General features: G+C 44.8%; 1 long non-coding RNA gene across 2 annotated transcripts in view; it reads left to right on the top strand.

The window, feature by feature from the left end:
- Nucleotides 1-19,553, top strand: part of LOC308573898 — a 98,783-nt gene extending 79,230 nt beyond the window's left edge. For both annotated transcript variants that reach the window (XR_014002177.1, XR_014002178.1), the window contains exon 5: nt 16,672-19,553. This is a non-coding gene — a long non-coding RNA (uncharacterized lncRNA). The remainder of the gene's footprint in view (nt 1-16,671) is intronic.
- Nucleotides 19,554-19,993: the final 440 nt, after the last annotated feature.

Below are 19,993 nucleotides of genomic sequence, written 5' to 3'. Positions count from 1 at the left end.
TACTGCATATAGAAAAAGTTTACATTCTTTAGTTTCTCTGCTTATTTTCAATTCTGCTGTTTAGAAAGACGACTGGGACCTGCTCTGTACATTCTGAGCTGGTTTTTGGAAATCCCCTCCCCTTTTCAGCATTTTTTAAAAAGTGATTTATTTATTTTAAGCCTAGGAGTTCCCCTGATCTGATACCTCCCTCATAAGAAAGGGGCCCTGCAGGGTCAGGCCAGTGGCCCATTTAGCTCAGCATCCTGCTCTCACAATGGCCAAACAGAGGCCTGTGGGAAATTCACAGGCAGGACCTGAGCACAACAGCAGTGTTCCCTCCTGTGGTTTCCAGCAACTGGTATTCGGAAGCATTATTGCTTCTGACCATGGTTGGGGTACCATTAGGTTTGTCTGGAAAAAGGACCTTCACTCTGAGAATTGAGATTGCCATTAGTATATTTGCTGATGACTGGACTGAAAGACTATGTCTCATTTTTGACTGGGACGTTAACCTGCTTTATGGGGAGCTGCCGTGAGCCTAGAGAAGGAAGTGGGCTAGGGCTACAGCTCAACAACAGATAATAATAATAATAATAATAATAATAATAATAATAATAATAATAATATTTATACCTCGTCCATCTGGCTGGGTTTCCCCAGCCACTCTGGGTGGCTTCCAACAAAAGATTTAAAATACTTTAAAACATCAGTCATGAAAAATTTCCCTAAACAGGGCTGCCTTCAGATGTCTTCTAAACGTCAGATAGTTGTTTATTTCTTTGACATCTGGTGGGAGGGTGTTTCACAGGGCGGGCACCACTACTGAGAAGGCCTTCTGCCTGGTTCCCTGTAACCTCACTTCTCGCAGGGAGGGAACCACCAGAAGGCCCTCGGAGCTGGACCTCAGTGTCTGGCAGAATGATGGTGGTGAAGACGGTCCTTCTGGGCCATTTAGGGCTTTAAAGGTCTGCACCAACACTTTGAATTGTGCTCAGAAATGTACCGGGTTCTGCTTTGTATGCAGAAATTCCCAGATTCAAACCCTGGTGTTTCCAGGTAGTGATGGATATGTATCCACCCTGGAGAGCAGCTGCCAGTCAGTGTAGGCAGTACTGAGCTACATTGACCTATTATTCACTTTTATTATCACCTGATGGCAACTCAAATGGTTCCATGAATCTGCTTCGCACCTTTGAGCTGTGAGTCATCTAGTGTCAGGTAATATGAAAATATGAGCCAATTTGTCAAACGTTGACGATGTTCCGTTCCTTTAAATAGGAAAGGTAAGAACTTTGAGAGTTTCCCACAAAATCTGTGCCTCCCCAACAGTGATTCATCTGAGCAAAAACCTCCCCCTTCTCCTCCCCCACCAGTTGTCTTTATTGCTTGACCAGTCACCTTCTCACTTAAATCCGATCACCAGGCAAAACGTCGCTCCATCGAAAAGTCCTCGCCGAGTTGAGATGTGGGGGATTTTCTGGTTGGGATAAATATATTATATATGTCTTTCCATGTGAGCAAAGCTTCTTAATGAATCCATGGCAGGAAATGAGTTGCCTTTGCCAAGGCTTCTTGGCACAATCAGAGTCACGTAGTCAAATGAGCCAAATGAGCCGTTCCGGCAAGAGACAGAAAGTAAGCAATTCAATGAAAGCAACACTTAAGCCATGTGCATAGAGTATATCCTAGGTTTTTCCCCTTTTGGGATCAGGCGTCTGTGTGTGTGTGTGTGTGTACACTTAAAAAATTATAATCTTCCCTCCATTCTCTCCACCTCCATGCTGTTTTCCCTTCTCTCCCAGGAAATAATTTTACTTTCCAGTCTGGGGAAGGATTCTTATTTCCTCCCCAAATATTTTTAAAGATATGTGACCTTATCTAACACCCTCTGTCCTTTAGTGCAAAATCCCTTGTGTTACTGGACAGCATTATTGGGCAACAAAGGAATCCCAGTGCAATAGTTATGTGAGCAGAAGCTTGTTGGGCAAACAGCAATCTTTGCTTCTGTTTCCTTTTGCAGGTTCTTGTTGTGAAACAGCTGGTTATTGTGTAAGCCATTGCACAACTATCTTGAGTTTTCCCTTGCACATCAACGTTATGCCAGTGCAACAAGCATTGTTGTTTGTTGTTACTGTTATTATTAATTACTCACCTTCACTCTAAGGTCCTAGGAGAGGTTACAATACAAAACAAGCTTGAACACAAGGTTAACAACAGAATAAAGCAATAAGGTGTGTCCTAAAATATGCACCTCCAGTGTAAAAAACCAGGGTAAAGCATTCACCAAAAGCTGTATGCCAGACACAGCTCTGTGGGGAAGGAGTTCCACAGCGTATGGGCTTCCACAGAGAATGCTGTCTCCTGGCCCACCCCTGAGAACAACCAATAGAGGCCCCTCTGCTGATAGCAACACCTGGAAAGGAGGCGATCTTTCAGGTATTTGGGCCCAAGTCATTTAGTCGTGGGTGGCGCTGTGGGTTAAACCACAGAGCCCAGGACTTGCCGATCAGAAGGTCGGCGGTTCAAATCCCCACGACGGGGTGAGCTCCCATTGCCCGGTCCCTGCTCCTGCCAACCTAGCAGTTCAAAAGCAGTAGATCAATAGGTACTGCTCCAGCGGGAAGGTAAACAGCATTTCCGTGCGCTGCTCTGGTTCACCAGAAGTGGCTTGGTCATGCTGGCCACATGACCCAGAAGCTGTATGCCGGCTCCCTCAGCCAGTAAGGCAAGATGAGCGCCGCAACCCCAGATTCGGTCATGACTGGACTTAATGGTCAAGAGTCCTTTTACCTTTACCTTTACCATTTAGTCGTTTAAACACTGATGTGAACACTTTAAATTGGGCCCAGAAATGAACCGACAACCAGTTACCAGTTAAAGTGGCTTCAATTTAGCGCTTCATTGGATACGACTCTGTGTTTGTATGTGTGTGTTGAGTATGGCAGGGCAAGATTCATTGCTGTGGTCAGTGGTCTGCTTTTGAGTATATTCAGGTTCAAATTGCAAAGCAGACAAAATCCAGTGCAGTTTAAGCATATGTGTTCCTGTGGAATAATTGCATCTGATCTGAAACATGGCAGAGTGGCAGAGGATGAAAGGCTGTGTCCCCGCTCCCAATGGTTCCAGGTAGAAACTTTAATGTTAGGGTGGCATCTTACATATTGCCAAAAAAGAGAACAAGCAAGGGTGCTAATTTGCATACAATTTGCACATGGTTGTATATATTTTTGGCATAATTACTATAATTTAAATAGAAAAACAACAACATATCACACCAAAGCAGGGTGGTGGTGGTTGTGCCTCAGTGACCCATGTGCCTGCCCAGTCTCCTGCCCAAGTGTTCTTTCTGGAATCCCTACAGTTCTTTTATCTTTAAATTGGACTTAGACCAGACATTCCTTCAGATGGAGGACGCTAAATACAGAACAGTCCTCTATAAAGTAGGACACAGCATTGGCCACCCTATTTAATACTTATATATGCTAATATTATATGGACTTTTGTAATGTAGGGGTTGAGCTCTCACCCGCCGTCCCTATTTGCAGTCCCCATACACCACCACTGTCGTTATTAGATGGCAACATAGCCAAGGAAGCTCCTAACAGTTTATGGCCTGAATTTTGTTTTCGTGCTTGGCATATACAGTCCCTTTCTACACAGATTTGAGGGTGTCCCCTCCATTGTACTAGGTAGTGTGCAGAGAAGCTAGGCATTTGCAGGTTGTGTAGACTTTGTTCTGAATATTCAGAGCAATCAGCAGTGATCCTGTGTGCCATTCTTCCCACAGCACTCACTGGCCATCTGAAAAGACCTATTTCAGTAGGTTGTGGTCAGCTTAGAAGCTGGTGTAAAGAAAGACAGTTCTATTACTTTTGCTTTTGGGGGGGGGCAGGAATTTGCAAAACTAATTTGTGAAAAGTAAGTTAGTGTTGAAACAAAGCAGAGCAAAACAAAACAAAATAAAACCCTAAGCCCTCTACTCCAAAATGTATATTTATACAGGATCTTTATTTGAGATCTGGCTCTTTAGGCTTCACTCCCAGGGATGTGGTGGGCTGTAAGCAAGTAAGCCTGGGAGTTGGGCCTTTTCCCTTGCAGTTCTACAGTTCTGAAACACAAGGCTGTACTGAATGTAGCACAAAGATAGTCACCTAGCCATATACTTATTCGACTGGGGAAGTGTTTTGATCCAGAGGAGTGTTGTGCAAGAGAATGCATAAGCAGGTAGATGGTAACTTTGTTGCACAGTAGATTGCACAATCTGTTTCCTTTGTCACACAACATTGCAAGTCACATGTTCCCTAGCACAAGACCCCTTGTGCTAGTGGTGGGCTGGGCTGGGCTGGGCTAGAAAGTCTTGAATTCAAATCTTTCATCAGTCACAAATTAAACTAGCTCCCATTATCATAGCTAATAAAAAAACATTTTCACTCCATGTTTCCATTACAAATGGGCTAAAAGTGGCTTTACAACAGGCATGCCATTCTCCCCAAATCTGTCTTGCAGATACCCCTATCATGGGGATAATGCTAAGTCAGTTACCTTACAGATCCATTGTAAGGATTCTGTGAAGTGCTTTGAACACTATCAGGGATGGAGTCCCAACATCTTGAGTATCTTTCTCTCTCTCTTATTTTTTTAAAACTTCATGGTTGAATAGATATGATGAGTTTTAATTTTCTTTTTTAAAGGGGGTGAAAGTTGCATGATAGAAACATGTGGTACACACAGGCTCTTTACTCCAATTGTCATCCCTGTTCAAAGAAGGATGAGTGTGTGAACATCAGTCAAAAAAATAGTAGTTTGTGTATGTGCGTGTGTACACTGCAGGAGTGGGGAGCCACTACCTCTCCAGATGTTGATAGACTGCAACTTCTGCCATCTCTTACCATTGAGCTGGAGTCGAACAACATCTGGAAGGTACCATGTCCCTTTCCCCTGGTATATACTGTGGTTAGTTATGGCTGTCATATCATCCTAGCCTACTTCACAGCGCTATTGTGAGGATAAAATGGGTTGGGGCTGTAAGAACCATGCATGCTACCCTTTACTCCTTCAAGGAATGGTGGGATATCAATATAAAATATAAATGCTAAACTCTCTGACCTGGTTTGCACAGAACGTTAACCATGGTTTAGTGTTAAGATGAGCTGCAGCAAACCTTGATCTTGCTGCTTCCTCCCTTCAACCTGCCTGTGAGGAAGAGATTGGAAGCTTCCTCTTTCATTTTAGGTTAACCACAGTTTAGCATTATATCCAAACCCTAAACTGTTATAAATGGTAGGTGTGATTTGTTGAGAAACAACCCAGCATCTCAAACGATGGTTTGTAGTCTGCTTGTTTCTCAGCAAACCATAGTTAACGTTAACCGCAGTTTGTCAGGTTTGGATGACTCTGCAACCCCTGTGAGCAAATATGACTCCTGTTAATGTCCATCTTCAGCCTTAGCTTTTTTATCCATTTATTAAATTTGTATACCACTCTTCATATGAAGATAAAAATAGAAAACCTGAACTTGCTTAAACTTCCTCTCTTTCCATCAGGGTCCAGTTCATCTGGCTTTCATATCACTCCCATCTTCTTCTTCTTTTGTTTTCAAGTGGGAAGGAGGGGTGTGTGTGTGTGTGTGTGTGTGTGTGTGTGTGTGTGTGTGTGTACAGTTACATGGGGGATTGTTTAAAAGAGATTTGCCCCCATCCCATCCCACATGACCAGCCTCAGCTGCAGCTCCCTTCTTCTTAATCTGGAGATAAGTGCGATTATCCAGGGAAGGGCTGTTCTGAGCTTTTGTAACTGTGACAGGGGAGCTTTCGAGCTGCACTTTGCCGGCAGAGCGGAGCTTAAAGCCGGGGAATGAGATTCCAAGCATGGCTTTGCATCTCGTTGCCTGCCGGGAACATGAGCGCAGGGCAAAGATGGGAGTGGGGATGGGAGCTTTATTTGGACTTTGCTTATGAGGTGGAAAAAAGGAAGCAGGAGGGAAAAGCGGGGGGGGGGGACGGACGGGACGATGACAACACACACACACACACACAGACCCGCTTGCCTAGCTTTGCAGTGAAGAGACACACAGATGGTGTGCCCAGCCATCAGCATCCCTTTGGGACTGGGCCCAATGCTGTGTGGAAGTCGTTTTGTTGTGCTTATGTTTCAACGATGCTCTGTTGGGTTCCTGGGTAATTTGCCGCTGGGCTGCTTTTTGTTTTTTTTGCAGTGGTGTTCTTTGATTCGACACACACACACACACACACAGAGAGAGAGAGAGAGAGAGAGAGAGAGAGAGAGAGAGAGAGATTTATTCTATATCCCATCCTTCTTCCCAGACAAGAAGTGGCAGTTTAGCATCACAGCAAACCCTGCCTCATAGCTATCTTCACAACTGGTTGGGCATTGGGGCAATCCTTTGTTTTGGCTGGAGGGGAGGTTGTAGTCTCCGCCTGCCCCTCCAAACCCTGAGGTATCCTGTTAAAGCAGGGGTCAGCAGACTTTTTCAGCAGGGGGCCGGTCCACTGTCCCTCAGACCTTGTGGGGGGGGGGCTGGACTATATTTTTGGGAGGGAAATGAATGAATTCCTATGCCCCACAAATAACCCAGAGATGCATTTTAAATAAAAGCACACATTCTACTCATGTAAAAACACGCTGATTCCCTGACTGCGGGCCAGATTTAGAAGGCGATTGGGCCGGATCCGGCCCCTGGGCCTTAGTTTGCCTACCCAGGTGTTAAAGGGATCTGGGGGGAGTGGCCATGTCCATGTGCCCTGGCAGAGCCAGGACCGAAGGCACTCCCCCAGATGGCAGTCCCTGCAGGAGTCACCCTATTGGATATAAGTCTTAGGAATGCCCACCTGGATTGACCACACATCACTTCCGGTGGGCAGACCAGAAGTATTTAAGATTGCCCCATGCCCAAGCCAAACCTCTTTCATCTGCATTCAATAACGTTGTGACCTGTTTTGACTCACGAGAGCTGGTGCAGCACCATAGTTGAAGGTGGACCCTCAGGCTTTGCCTCACATGCAAGCCAGCTAGCATCTTTGGAATCTTGAAATGCTTGGGACCTGGAGACCCTAAGGAGATGCTTCTCCCATTACATGCTTCGATCATCACCTAAACCGCAGTGGTTGTTGTTGTTTAGTCGTGTCCGACTCTCCGTGACCCCATGGACCAGAGCACGCCAGCCACTCCTGTCTTCTACTGCCTCCCGCAGTTTGGTCAAACTCATGCTGGTAGCTTCGAGAACACTGTCCAACCATCTCGTCCTCTGTTGTCCCTTTCTCCTGGTGCCCTCCATTTTTCCCAACATCAGGGTCTTGAACCGCAGTGGAGGGTGTCACTCCACTAACCACAGTCTGCCTTCAGCCAGCCCCACCTGCCTCCCTTCTTACATACAAGTTATGTATTTATTTATCGTTAAATGACTATAATGCCCTTCCTCCCAAAGGAGTCCTGGGCAGCAAACACCAAAATGTAAAAGCAATACAATTAAAAATAAAATAAAACAGTTGTTTAAAAGAATGGGAAACCTCGCCTTCATATGAATGGTGCATTCTTAGAATCATAGAGTTGGAAGGGACCACAAGGGTGATCTAGTCCAACCCCCTGCAATGCAGGAATCTATTGCCCAAGGTGGGGCTCGAACCCACAACCCTGAGATTAAGAGTCTCATGCTCTACTGCCTGAGCTATCCCAGTATTAAAAGCAAAATGGTCTTGAAACTGTTGGTTGCATCCAACTGTGTTTTAATTGGAATAGACTCATTGAAATTAATGTGGAATAGACTCATTGAAATTAATGGACATGACTAATTTAGGAATATGGGAAGCTGCCTTATACTGGGACAGACCATTGGTTCATCTACACTGGCAGCACTCTCTAGGGTTTCAGTCAGGGGTCTCCTTCAGCCGTACCTAGAGATGCCAGTTATTGAACCTGGGACCTTCTGTGTGGTGTAGTGGTTAAGAGTGGTAGACTCATAATCTGGGGAACCGGGTTCGCTTCCCCGCTCCTCCACATGCAGCTGCTGGGTGACCTTGGGCTAGTCACACTTCTCTGAAGTCTCTCAGCCCCACTCACCTCACAAAGTGTTTGTTGTGGGGGAGGAAGGGAAAGGAGAATGTTAGCCACTTTGAGACTCCTTCGGGTAGTGATAAAGCGGGATATCAAATCCAAACTCCTCCCGTTGTTGTTGTTGTTGTTGTTGTTGTTGTTGTTGTTGTTGTTGTTGTTGTTGTTCTTCTTCTTCTTCTTCTTCTTCTTCTTCTTCTTCTTCTTCTTCTTCTTCTCCTCCTCCTCCTCCTCCTCCTCCTCCTCCTCCTCCTCCTCCTCCTCCTCCTCCTTCTTCTTCTTCTTCTTCTTCTTCATGTTTTAATGTTTTAATGCTGTATTTAACCTTGTTTTTTAAGTTGTATTCCAATCAACTTGTTTTTATTATTGGTTGTTAGCCACCCTGAACCCGGCGTTGGCTGGGGAGGGCGGGGTATAAATAAAATTTCTTCTTCTTCTTCTTCTTCTTCTTCTTCTTCTTCTTCTTCTTCTTCTTCTTCTTCTTCTTCTTCTTCTTCTTCACACTGAGCTATGGCCCTTGCATAGGTTCGTTAATCTCAGTGCAACTACTCTGAGTAAAATCTAGCTGGCAGCAACCCCTAACCTGAATGGAAGACTTCATAATTCAGTACTTCATATTTTAGGGTAGATGTTGTTACACAGGGTTGCCATTTCCCTCCTCCCCTTTCTTTCATCTTGTAACATCTCCTACCAATGCAATTCATGACATGATGTCATCACACAATGCGCTTTCACCTGCCAATAAGAATCCATAATGTGCATTGTGTTATACTGGACATCAACTAGAAAGAGGTGGGGTGGAGAGAGAACTGGAGCAGCGGAAGCAGCTCTCCATCTCTGGTTACCTCTCATTCCACCCTTGGCCACTAGTGCCACAGATTCACTAGCAGTTGCCTAGCATGTTGGCAAGTTCATGATTAAGAACAGGAATGGGGGGACTTTTTCATCCTGAGGGCCACATGCCCTGCTGGGCACCGTTCCAGGGGCCACATGCCAATTGTGGGTGGAGCAACAAATGCACATGTTGCCTTCATATAAGTAGATGAGTTTCTTCTCTCTCTCTCTCTCTCTCTCTCTCTCTCTCTCTCTCTCTCCTGTCTCCTCCATCGTGGAATGCAAGAGGCACTGTTTCAGCCTGGCAGAAACACTCAAGGAGGATGCAAAACATGATCAGTGATGGCAGAGTTTGTCGGGCCAGATAGAGAGAACACGAGGGCCACATTTGCCACTGGTTGCAAAGTTCCCCAGTCCTGATTGAGAACATCCAAAATTTCCTTGCAAGTTCATCATTATTAAAGGGCTCTGCATTTGCAAATACAAAGGAAGTTAAGCTGTGGATGGATAGATTTTGTGTGTGCGTTTTCCCTTGCTCCGAGGCAGCTCCAGAGGCTAGAGGAGAGAGCCATTCTATGCTAATCAGCACAAAGCAGCCGCTCTCTGAAAGTGGGGAAAGGGGTCGCTTTCTTTAATTCAAAGCGTATGCTGTCAATTTGAGCTTCACCTTGTAATCTTCCAAGCTGGAATTTGGCCAGTGGATTTGCATCAAGCAACCGATGGGTGGTGGTGGCGGCGGCGGCAGCTTGCCCTTACCCTGCTTTGAAAAGCTGGCAAGCAACACTTCCAAATAGGTGGGCAACGGATCAGAACTGGCTTCCTCCCTGCTGCTTCCTGGACAGAATCCCCTCCCATGGCGCTCCGAATTGGGCAGCAGGTTGCAGTCTCTTTCTCTCTCTTGATGGATTTCATCTCTGAAGATTTTGCAGATTATTATTATTATTATTATTATTATTATTATTATTATTATTATTATTATTATTATTATTATATTCTTGCCTAGTCTCTCTCTCTCTCTCTCTCTCTCTCTCTCTCTCTCTCTCTCTCTCACACACACACACACACACACACTGGCTTGCATGTAAGAAAGAAATGAAACCTAAAAACAAAGTAAGCTGACAAGCACAAAACCAACAGCAATCAAAGACAAGCAACCATTTTAAAAGCAGCAGAATCCACAATTAGTCATTTTAAACTCTGGACTTACGGGTCTGTTTTTGTCTCGCCCTCCTTTTTAGTTTAAATGGCTACCGGTTGTATCCAACCTTAGTCTCGCTCACTGAAATTAATTAATAAACACAGTTAACTTAGATCTATTTAAGTGGATCTGCTCTAACGTTAACATGGTTAGAGACAGATCAATATTTATTACCTCACTTCAGCAAGACCCGCTGTGTTTTGGGGCTCCTGTTGAGTGTTGCCCCAGACATCTGCCCCAAAGTCCTGCCCCAAGGGCACCACTGCACACAATAAAATACTGGAAGGCCAGTGGTTTCATGCTCCTTCCCTCTTCTGGTTCAAATTTCTCTTGTTAGCCTTAACCAGCAAACTCATTCATTGCCGAAGTAGTCCATGAGGAAGTTGAGTTTAGTGGGATTGTGTAAGAAAATAAGGATTGTGTAGCTGGGTGAAACCAAGCCCCAGGTTGCCTACTGCTCTGTCTTCCAAGAACAGCCAGCCAAATGCCCCTAAGAAACTCTCATAGTCTTGGAGATTGCCATTAGCAACCCATGAATGCATCTAGCTATACATGCCTGGGCACTCCTTGGTTACTGTTCCCTTGATGCAGGGCAGATGAATGTGTGAATGGGAGTTTGGAAAGCATTGTTCAAAAGCAACAGAAAAGTTACGCTGGTTGTGTTGTATCTGTGTTGTTCCATTTAGAATATTTGTTTGATGATGCAGTCATTGTGTGATGAGCAAGCTTATGCTTTAATCCAGAAGTGGGGGATGACAAAATACTGCTTCAAAATCCCACAAGCCCCCTTGATGTAATCAAAAAACAGTGGGAGGACGGCAGAGGTGATGAGATTAACCCCACCCAATGGACTAGAATGTGGTCTAAACCTCCCTTTAAATCCATATCAGCGCAAAGGAAAGAACTCACCCTAAAACTCATTTACAGATGGTACCTAACACCAAGGAAACTAGCACTAATATGCCCAAGAACCTCCTCAAAATGCTGGAGAGGATGCACATCCACAGGCACATACCTCCACGTGTGGTGGGAATGCTCCAAAATCCAACTCTTCTGGACAACAATCATACAAGAAATATGCAAAATAACAAAACAAGTATTAGAAGTCACCCCAGAACTGGCCCTACTAAACATCTTCCAAGACAATAATGTCCACTCACATCATAAAGAACTCATAATCTACCTACTCTCAGCAGCCAGAAACAGCATAGCCAGACACTGGAGAGACCTGTCAGGAGTAAGTCTGGACCATTGGTATCAAATAGTATGGGAAACAGTCCTATTAGAAAAACTAACCAATAAACTGAAAATGACACAGGGACAAATAGAAGAAAATGGCTTCCTTTTCATACATAGTCCAACAAGATGATAAAAATCCACCAACAGCATACAAATCAATCTGGCTAACCTGATTACACACACACACACACACACACACACACACACACACCACTCACACACAACAACAAAGCTCACTACAGCCATCCAAAGACAACTAATAACACTCTAGGCCACCAAGGAAACACAATGAGCGAATAATAAGAGAACCCATACAAGTACAAGCTGACACATAATCCCACACGTACACTAAGTAAAAGAATAGAAGCATAACCACCTGACCTTGCTCCACTCATCATACCCTCTCTTTCCCCCCTTTCCCCCAACCTAATATTGCATATAATACTAATGTCTCACAACAAATGAAACTCTATTGTAGAAATCACAATTTGAAAAAAGAGACAACACATGTGTTTTTGTTCAATAAGAAATCTCATATCTATATAAATCATATATATATATATATATATGAATGATGACTATGGACTTCCAGGCTTCCCTGTCCAGCCCTCAGAGCTCTCCTCAGGCCACGCCCCTCTCTGGACTTGTTTCACAATCTCCTCGAGTGCTTTTGCCTGCTTGGAATGTGTCTTTGAACGCCGGCAATGCCTCTTGCTCGACTGTGCGGATGTCAGAGCGGGATCTGTGAGTGTTCATAGAAACCAGCCTATTGTACAATGTACACCCACTTTTGCGTCTGATGCCACCCATCACTAGCACATCGACCCTGGAAAGTTGCCCATAAGGAAATGTGTCCCTCGGGCTGAAAAGTGTCCCACTTGTTCCCACTTGTTCATCTGGTCTCAGGGCCGGCCCTACCATTAGGTAACCGCCTTGGGCAGAGGATGCTGGAGGGCGGGGAGTCATGGTCAAGTGATGGAAGACAACCTGCTCTGCACCACTTAAGCTAGTCAGGTTCCCTCTGCACTATGATTTCATCCTCGAACCCTACCCACCCCACCTGCAATATGAAGATTACACGTAGTACTGGTCTACCATACAGGACTGAGAAGTGTTCTGGGCACTAGGGGTGTGCTGTGTAATTCCTTTGTGTGTGTTTTTGCTGTGAGTTGCCCAGGATATGATGGGTTAATATGTGGCCCCTTTCCCAGCTTCTTCCCTCCATGCTGCTGCCGCCACCACCACCATCACTGTCTCACCTCCTCCTTCCTCTGTATGCAGCAGGCAAGCCTTCAGCCTGGGTTCCTGTCCTGAGCTGTGTTGCTAGGGAGCCGCTAGCCTAGGCTGAGCTATGCAAGGGAACAGCCTGGCCTGTCAAAGTGTCTGAGATAAACCACAGGCCAGACTCTCTACAGCTGGGCTCAGGCATGCCTCAGCTCTTGTCTGGGGCCTGGGAATGGCCTGGGTCTGTGAGGTTCAAGGGCAAACTTGCTATTCATTAGTTGGGGGTCCTTGACATTCCCACTCTGTCTCTCTCTCTCTCTCTCTGTCTCCTCTTTCTCTTATTGCAGTGTTTGTGTGTTTTCTCTTCCCTCCCCCTCCCCAACTCCTATCCTCCTTTTGATGCATTCCTGGGTGCCACTGCTGAAGCTACTCCCCCCTCTTCTCTGTAACCCCCCCCCCCAATTCTCTCCCATGCATAGCCCTCCCCAGGAGACAAGGGAGGGATGGAGAACAATGGTCCAAGTGAGCCTATTCAGAGGAGGAGGCCCAGACGGACTTGGCTGTCTACCTCCTTTGCCTGCCTGCGTCCCTTGAAGTTTGCTCTCCGCGCCCCATATTTGTGGCTTCTCATCTGAACCCCCTTCCTGTTTTTGCGAGTGCATCTGCAGGGGAGAGATTAGGGGGCTCAATTGACTTTGGATTTCAGATCATTGATGTCCTTATTATCTTGATATTTGCAGGAAATTGTAATTTGAGATAAGGAAATGTCAGCTGCGTGTTCTCTCCCCCCCTCCACCCGTTTCCTCTGTCTGCAAAGAACCCCCCACCCCACAAAGCACAGGCAAAGTTCTTGCTTAAAGAAAAATGTAAATGATTGCCTTAAGAGGAGCTTCAACTCAGCGCAAGTGAAAGAGCTGGCAAAAATCTTGTGTGTGTACACACACACACACACACACACACACACACACACACACAGCTCCAGTAACCACTGGAAAAACATGCTGCGTAGGCAGAACTCTGAAGCTCCCCTACTTTCCCTCTCTGAATGGAATATTTCTTACCTTTTTAGCATCTGAGTCTCCCTGTAATTATCCAAGACAAACAGCATGTGCAATTGGTTTAAAATGATATTTTCCCCCCACCCCAGGCCCCTGGAGCAGAATGGAGGTGTAATTGTGCTAAGGAGTTAGCAGGGGGAGAATATGGCTTTTTTTTTTTTTTTTTTTGGTCACGTTTTGAGTTGGAGGTCTTCAGCCAGGGAAAGGGTATGAAAAGCCTTGATTTGCATAAATAGCATGTGTCTCTACAAAAGAGAGAGAGGGGTGGGAGCAAGAAGAGAAGAAAGAAAGATATCAGGGGCTTGCAAAATTCAATTGAGACTGGAGAGGGGGGGGCAGAAAGGAGGGTGGAAAAAATTGACAGTGAAAGGGGTTTTGCTAAGTAATACCCTGGCGAGATTAAATTGTCCAGAAAGTTTCTCCCCGTGTGCTGATGAAATGGTTGATGGGGTGAGGCGAAGGAGGAGGGACGGAATCCCTCCTTTCCAAAGGGCATGAATAGAAAATTTGGCAAAGGGAAGGAATCCGATTAAGCAGAAAAATCCCTGACATTTTATTTATGATGAATGTGTGTGTGCGTGTGTGCGTGTGCACCTTTTGGTCAAAATCTCACACTTCCAGTTTGGTGTGGTGTTAGTCTCCAAGTCCCAACAGAACCACCAGCTTTCTCAGTGGCTGTGTAACAATAACAGCCATCTGATGAGCAGGAACAGAATTTGTTCAGGGCCTCGGAACAGAGGCAATGGGTGAGTTATTGCAGTGATTTACTCCAAAGCAAAAGACAGGTTTATCTGAACACACCCATCCCATCTCAGAGAGATTATCCTTGGGCAAAGGTGGAGATTGCACCTGTGTTTTGACACTGTTGCAGGGTGATCACACAACAACGGACTTTCGGTTGGATAATTGTGGTTTCGGCATCTCCCCAGCCCTAGTCAACCATCAAGAAAACATGGAATAAAACACACACCCAGCATTGTTATTTTTTGCAAGGGACCTTAGGCTGCCTTTGCAAAAGCAGAAATTAAAAGAGAGCAGGGTCTCTCTATTGAGTCGCTAGTCTCGCCTTTATTTATCCGAGGCGCAAATGTGCAAACTTTGGGATAGCAGATGGCAGAGCCTCTTCTCCCACGGACGGGGTTGGTGCCTGGGTGCCTGTGTGTCTCCTTCCAATTAGTGGCTCCCTCTCTTTGATTTACACAGTAGAGGAACCCCCCACACTCCTTGCTTGCGAGGCAGAGAAGGAGCAGGTGCTCCTCTCATCAATTTGGCATTGGTTCACTCTGCCGACATCGCTTGAACCCTGGGATGGGAACTCCAGAGCAGCTGCTCCTCTGGCAGGCTGCTGCAGAATCAGCTTTACCTGGTTATCACATCCTGTGCTAAGAGCTGGTGTGCCAGTTTTATCATAGAGGCTGCTTCACTGGGGCAAGTGGGGTGCTGCCCCGTCAACCTCACTCTGCCCTCAGCCAACCCCTCACCTTGGCTGCCTTCTTACTTCCACGTAGTCCAGGGAGTGGCACTGCCTGTCAGCTTCCTCCACCTTAGTCTCAGTGTTGTTGTAGAACTCAGCGGGAAAGAGGATAGGGGCAAGACTAGAATGCCCGTCATTGGCTCTCTGGCGCCACCTACTGTTAGCCTCCCTGCCTTCTGCCCTACCATTCTCAACCAGCACTAGCCACCACTGGATTTATGGCTTCTCTCAAGGAATCCTAGGGATTGTAGTAGTGAGCATGCTTGGGAATTCTCCCTTGGTTATCTCTAGCCACCCGCTTTTGTTGTTGTTTAGTCATTTAGTCGTGCCCGACTCTTCGTGACCCCATGGACCAGAGCACACCAGACATTCCTGTCTTCCACTGCCTACCCCAGTTTGGTCAAACTCATGCTGGTAGCTTTGAGAACACTATCCAACCATCTCCTCCTCTGTCATCCCCTTCTCCTTGTGCCCTCCATCTTTCCCAACATCAGGGTCTTTTCTAGGGAGTCTTCTCTTCTCATGAGGCGGCCAAAGTATTGGAGTCGCAGCTTCAGGGTCTGTCCTTCCAGTGAGCACTCAGGGCTGATTTCCTTAATAATGGATAGGTTTGATCTTCTTGTAGTCCATGGGACTCTCAAGAGTGTCCTCCAGCACCATATTTCAAAAGCATCAATTCTTCGGTGATCAGCCTTCTTTATGGTCCAGCTCTCACTTCCATACATCACTACTGGGAAAACCATAGCTTTAACTATAAACCACAGTTCCTGGAGGCAGGGCATCTTAAACCAGTTTGTGTCTGTAGTATGTATAAATCTGCCCTTGCAGTGATTTGAGCTCCAAGGCAAAACCAGCACAATTCCCCTCCCCCCAACAATAGACTGATATGAGTGGCTTATTTTCAAGGACACAATACTCAGAGCTCACTCAGCGAACCCGTGGCAGCATATGAGGCTTACTTTATCAAAGTACTGGACTGATCTTCTTCACCTTTAAAGCTTTATTGTGAAAAAATGTATACAAAAGGCCAAAAGGGAATCTACAGCTGTCATCTGTATGCTATTATCCATATTCTAACAATTTTAGGAATTGGGAGATCAACTGATGACTTAGGGGATATTGTTGTAAACTCATGTTTATATATACATGTTTATTTCACATGCAGTTTTGGTTGTCTGCTCATAAATCATTTTTTACAATTTTCATTGGATCTGAGTTCCTTTGACATTGTCTGTCTTCTTTTGCATAATTGGAGACCCTCTCATTTGTTTTGGTTGGATAGGAATCAAACATTCCTTTTTAATCGGGTCTTTGGCTTTTAACTACGGTTTTTTTGCGTGGGTGGGGTGTTTTAATGTTGGGGTTTTTTAAAGCTATGTATGTGGTTGCTTTTTGCTTAAAATATTGTAAGTTGCTTTGAGGTGCCATAGCTAAAACAACAACTAATAAAGATAACAATAACAATAATAGCAATAATCTACATTGAAAAATTTGCCATGGCCTAGAGTGATCTGGTTAATTTATTGTGTTGATTTGTGGTTTCAGAAGAGGCTATTTGAACCAAATGAACAACTATTATTTTCTTGTTTTTGTAGATTATTATGATGGGGAATTTCAAGAACTTGGAAAACGTTGATTTTTTGGTCACGTTTACTACGGATGAAGGCATGCCTGCTTTTCCTGTTTCACATGGACCTGATTTTTAAGCCATCTTTCTTCAGGATACCCTACACAGCAAGAACTTTCTTGGGACTCTAGGCTTTGAATTTTTGGATTGTCTAATGAGACAGGGGAACTGGGCCAGAAAAGCCCGTCTCTGGACATGGAAATTGGACAGTGTTGGGTCTCCATCTTTCTAGGGTCTGCCATGCTTTGCTGATTTGGATCACACATGGAAACCAAGAGCAGCTCTGTATAGCTAAGATACTGAAGGAGGAGGAGGAAAACAACCATGGCAAAGAAGCAAATGTCTGAACTGTGAACTTTCTTATCTGTAGTCATTGATGTCATTAAGAGGGATGTGATATCATTGATATGGCTTGTGACTCAATGGAGATAGACAGCTGGGGGACCTGAGCTGATTGTTGGGGGCTGATTTCACCTAGGATCACTTAACCTTTTTGGCACAGGCATCAGAAAATGACCAGGCCAGTAGCTTTTCAAAATTATACCTATTAGAGACATGTATTTTCCACTTTGACTTGTCTACACCATATTGAGTAAGTTCTTGGGTGAAAACTCAGGTGACACATGACACTATTCACGCCTGTTAAACATCAGTGTAGCTTCTGAAGTGCGTTCTTTCACCAAGGAGTTCCCCCATGGCTCCAGATTTCAAGGGAAGATCATTGATTGGGGAAGCTTGCCTGCTGTTCCTGATCTTAACTCAGAAACCTAGGATTCCCTAGGACCTGGGACTGGGTCTCACACCTGCCTGCAAGAGTACTGCAATACTCAGCATGAATTGCAGCTTCTAGGTCAAGCACAAGGGAAGCCTCACGTAGAGAGCATTGCAAGTAATCCAGTTTTGATGTTTTGGTTGGGCTCCACAACATGACAACACATGGCAGCAACATTGCAGGTATGCTCTGAAGTAGAGTCTGGATCTGGTCTGTGCCTAAATGGGTGACTTCCTGGGAACAATAGAGATTCTGTGATGGAAGAAAAGCAGGCTATAAATGTAAGAAATCTAATAGAATTTTATCAAAAATTATGCGTGTACAAATTCATTTTGTCTCACATGTGTACATTTCTAATCCTATTTTAGCCTAAAGTATCTGTTTCTAATGCATGGTTGAGGGGGAGGCAAGCCAAGAACAGTCTCTCAGAATTTGGAGAATCCAAAATTTGAAAGATAATTATCTTTAAGTTCCAATTCTCCACATTAAGTCTGGGAAGCGCAGATCAGTTCTTTTAGCTTCAGAACTGACAAAACAAATTCCTCAGGCATCTCTAGTGCAGAACAGTAGGTCACTGCAGTTTAATTTTAACACAAAGGACAATGACAGTGTGGTGTAGCTGTTGGAGTGTTGGATTAGGAATGGGAAGACCAGGGTTCAAGTCACTGTGTGATGTTGGGCCTTTTCAGCTGAACCTACCTCACAGGGTGGTTGTGAGGACAATAGGAGGGGAAGTATGCATACCATTCAGTGGGTCTTGATTTTGAGTAGATGGTATAGGGTTGTGTGATAAGTCCCATGTCATTTAATGCCACGTTCTCTATGTGCTCCATTTGACATCTGAGGTGCTGGCTAGGGTTGCAGGGGTTTGCTTTGAAAATAACATGTCCCTACGTATTATATATTGTATTTTATCAATGTTAACTGCCACATGCGTAACTGATTAGTTGGGTGGTCATGTGAAAAAGAGAATGGTGCTCCTGTACCTTTATTAGTTGATTCCAGCAGGTGTGGGTTCTTGTCATGCTCCTATTAAAGGTGCAAGAGCCCATTCCTCCCGCACTGCTCTTGGCTGCCCTAGGTATAAACACACTGATCTTGTATGGCATAGCAGGTAACAACACAATTTTCTTTTTTAAATGGGGCTTACTTCCAGGTAGGTGGGTACAGGATGCACTGGAAACAATGGGAGTGTGCTTCTGAGTACACCTGTGTAGGATTGCATTGTAAACTATGAACCAGAAGGGTCCCCAAGCTTCTGCTATGAACCTTACAGAAGTCACTCAGTCTCACCCTCTGATCCCTTTTGCAATGTGGGGATAGCATAAGACTTGACTTAGGGCATCCGTTTCCAACCTTGTGCCCTCCCAGCTTTGTTGGACTGCAATTCCCATTGGCCCCAACCAGGGCAGCTGTTGTCTGGTTGGGAGTGATGAGAGTTGCAGACCAAAACAGCTGGTTGAAGAAGTCTCACATACAGGATGGTTGTAAAGATTATAGCAGGCATCCCCAAACTTGGCCCTCCAGCTGTTTTTGGACTACAATTCCCATCATCCCTGACCACTGGTCCTGTTAGCTAGGGATGATGGGAGTTGTAGTCCCAAAACAACTGGAGGGCCGAGTTTGGGGATGCCTGGATTATAGCAAATGTGAAGCATTTCCAACACTCTATAAATGCTGAAGTATAAAATGCTAGAGTTGCAATCCTGTATCCACTTAGCTGGAGGCAATGTGAGTAGATATGTATAGGACTGTGTCGTCATTGGCCAGATCTGCGCTGGGTTGATTTCAAATCTTGTCATTTGGATGTTTCTCTTTTCCAACATGCTTTTGATGTTTCTGCCATTTAGAGTCTTATTTTGCCTTGGTTCCCTATTGGCTATCATTTCTGTGGTTTTATTGCTGCCTTGCCCCTTGTTGCAATGTGTTTTTATATTTCATTGTTGGGGGGTTGTTGTTGTTGCTTTTTACATTGTTTATCACTGCCATTAGCACAAAAACAAAACCCAATACCTCTCTGTAATCCAATTCCTTATTATTATTATTATTATTATTATTGTTTATTAAAGTTCAATCATTGTGACAATAAATCATTTTGATGGTTTCACAAACAATCTCTCTGCATGTTTTTGCTGTGGCTGAACAACAGGGCAGATGGAATGCAGATGTTCACATTTTTTGATGCCCTTGGTAGCCAGCCATTATATTTGGTTGCCACCTAGTTAGGATGGTATTTTAGAGAGGAGTCCACTTCTCCTTCAGAATAACCAGGCCTCCTGTCCCCCAACAACAAGGCTGGCAAATGCAGTTCTTTGTAAACATGCATGTAGGATCAAAATAACAATAATCTTAATTTTCACATATATGTCTATGCATGGGCATAGCCAGGGAGGGGGGGCAGCTGCCCCCTTTATCAAGTAAATACATAAAAATACTTAACTGAAAGTAGAAATTGCAGAAATATTTTGACAGATTTTTTCTGAGCACTTGGGGGGGGTCAAAAGAAAGCAATTTAAAA

Source organism: Podarcis bocagei (assembly GCF_964188305.1).
Source record: "Podarcis bocagei genome assembly, chromosome: 14".
Taxonomy (NCBI): Eukaryota; Metazoa; Chordata; class Lepidosauria; order Squamata; family Lacertidae; genus Podarcis; species Podarcis bocagei.
The sequence above is the reverse complement of the archived record's forward strand: the minus strand, read 5'-3'. Positions and strand labels throughout refer to the sequence as shown.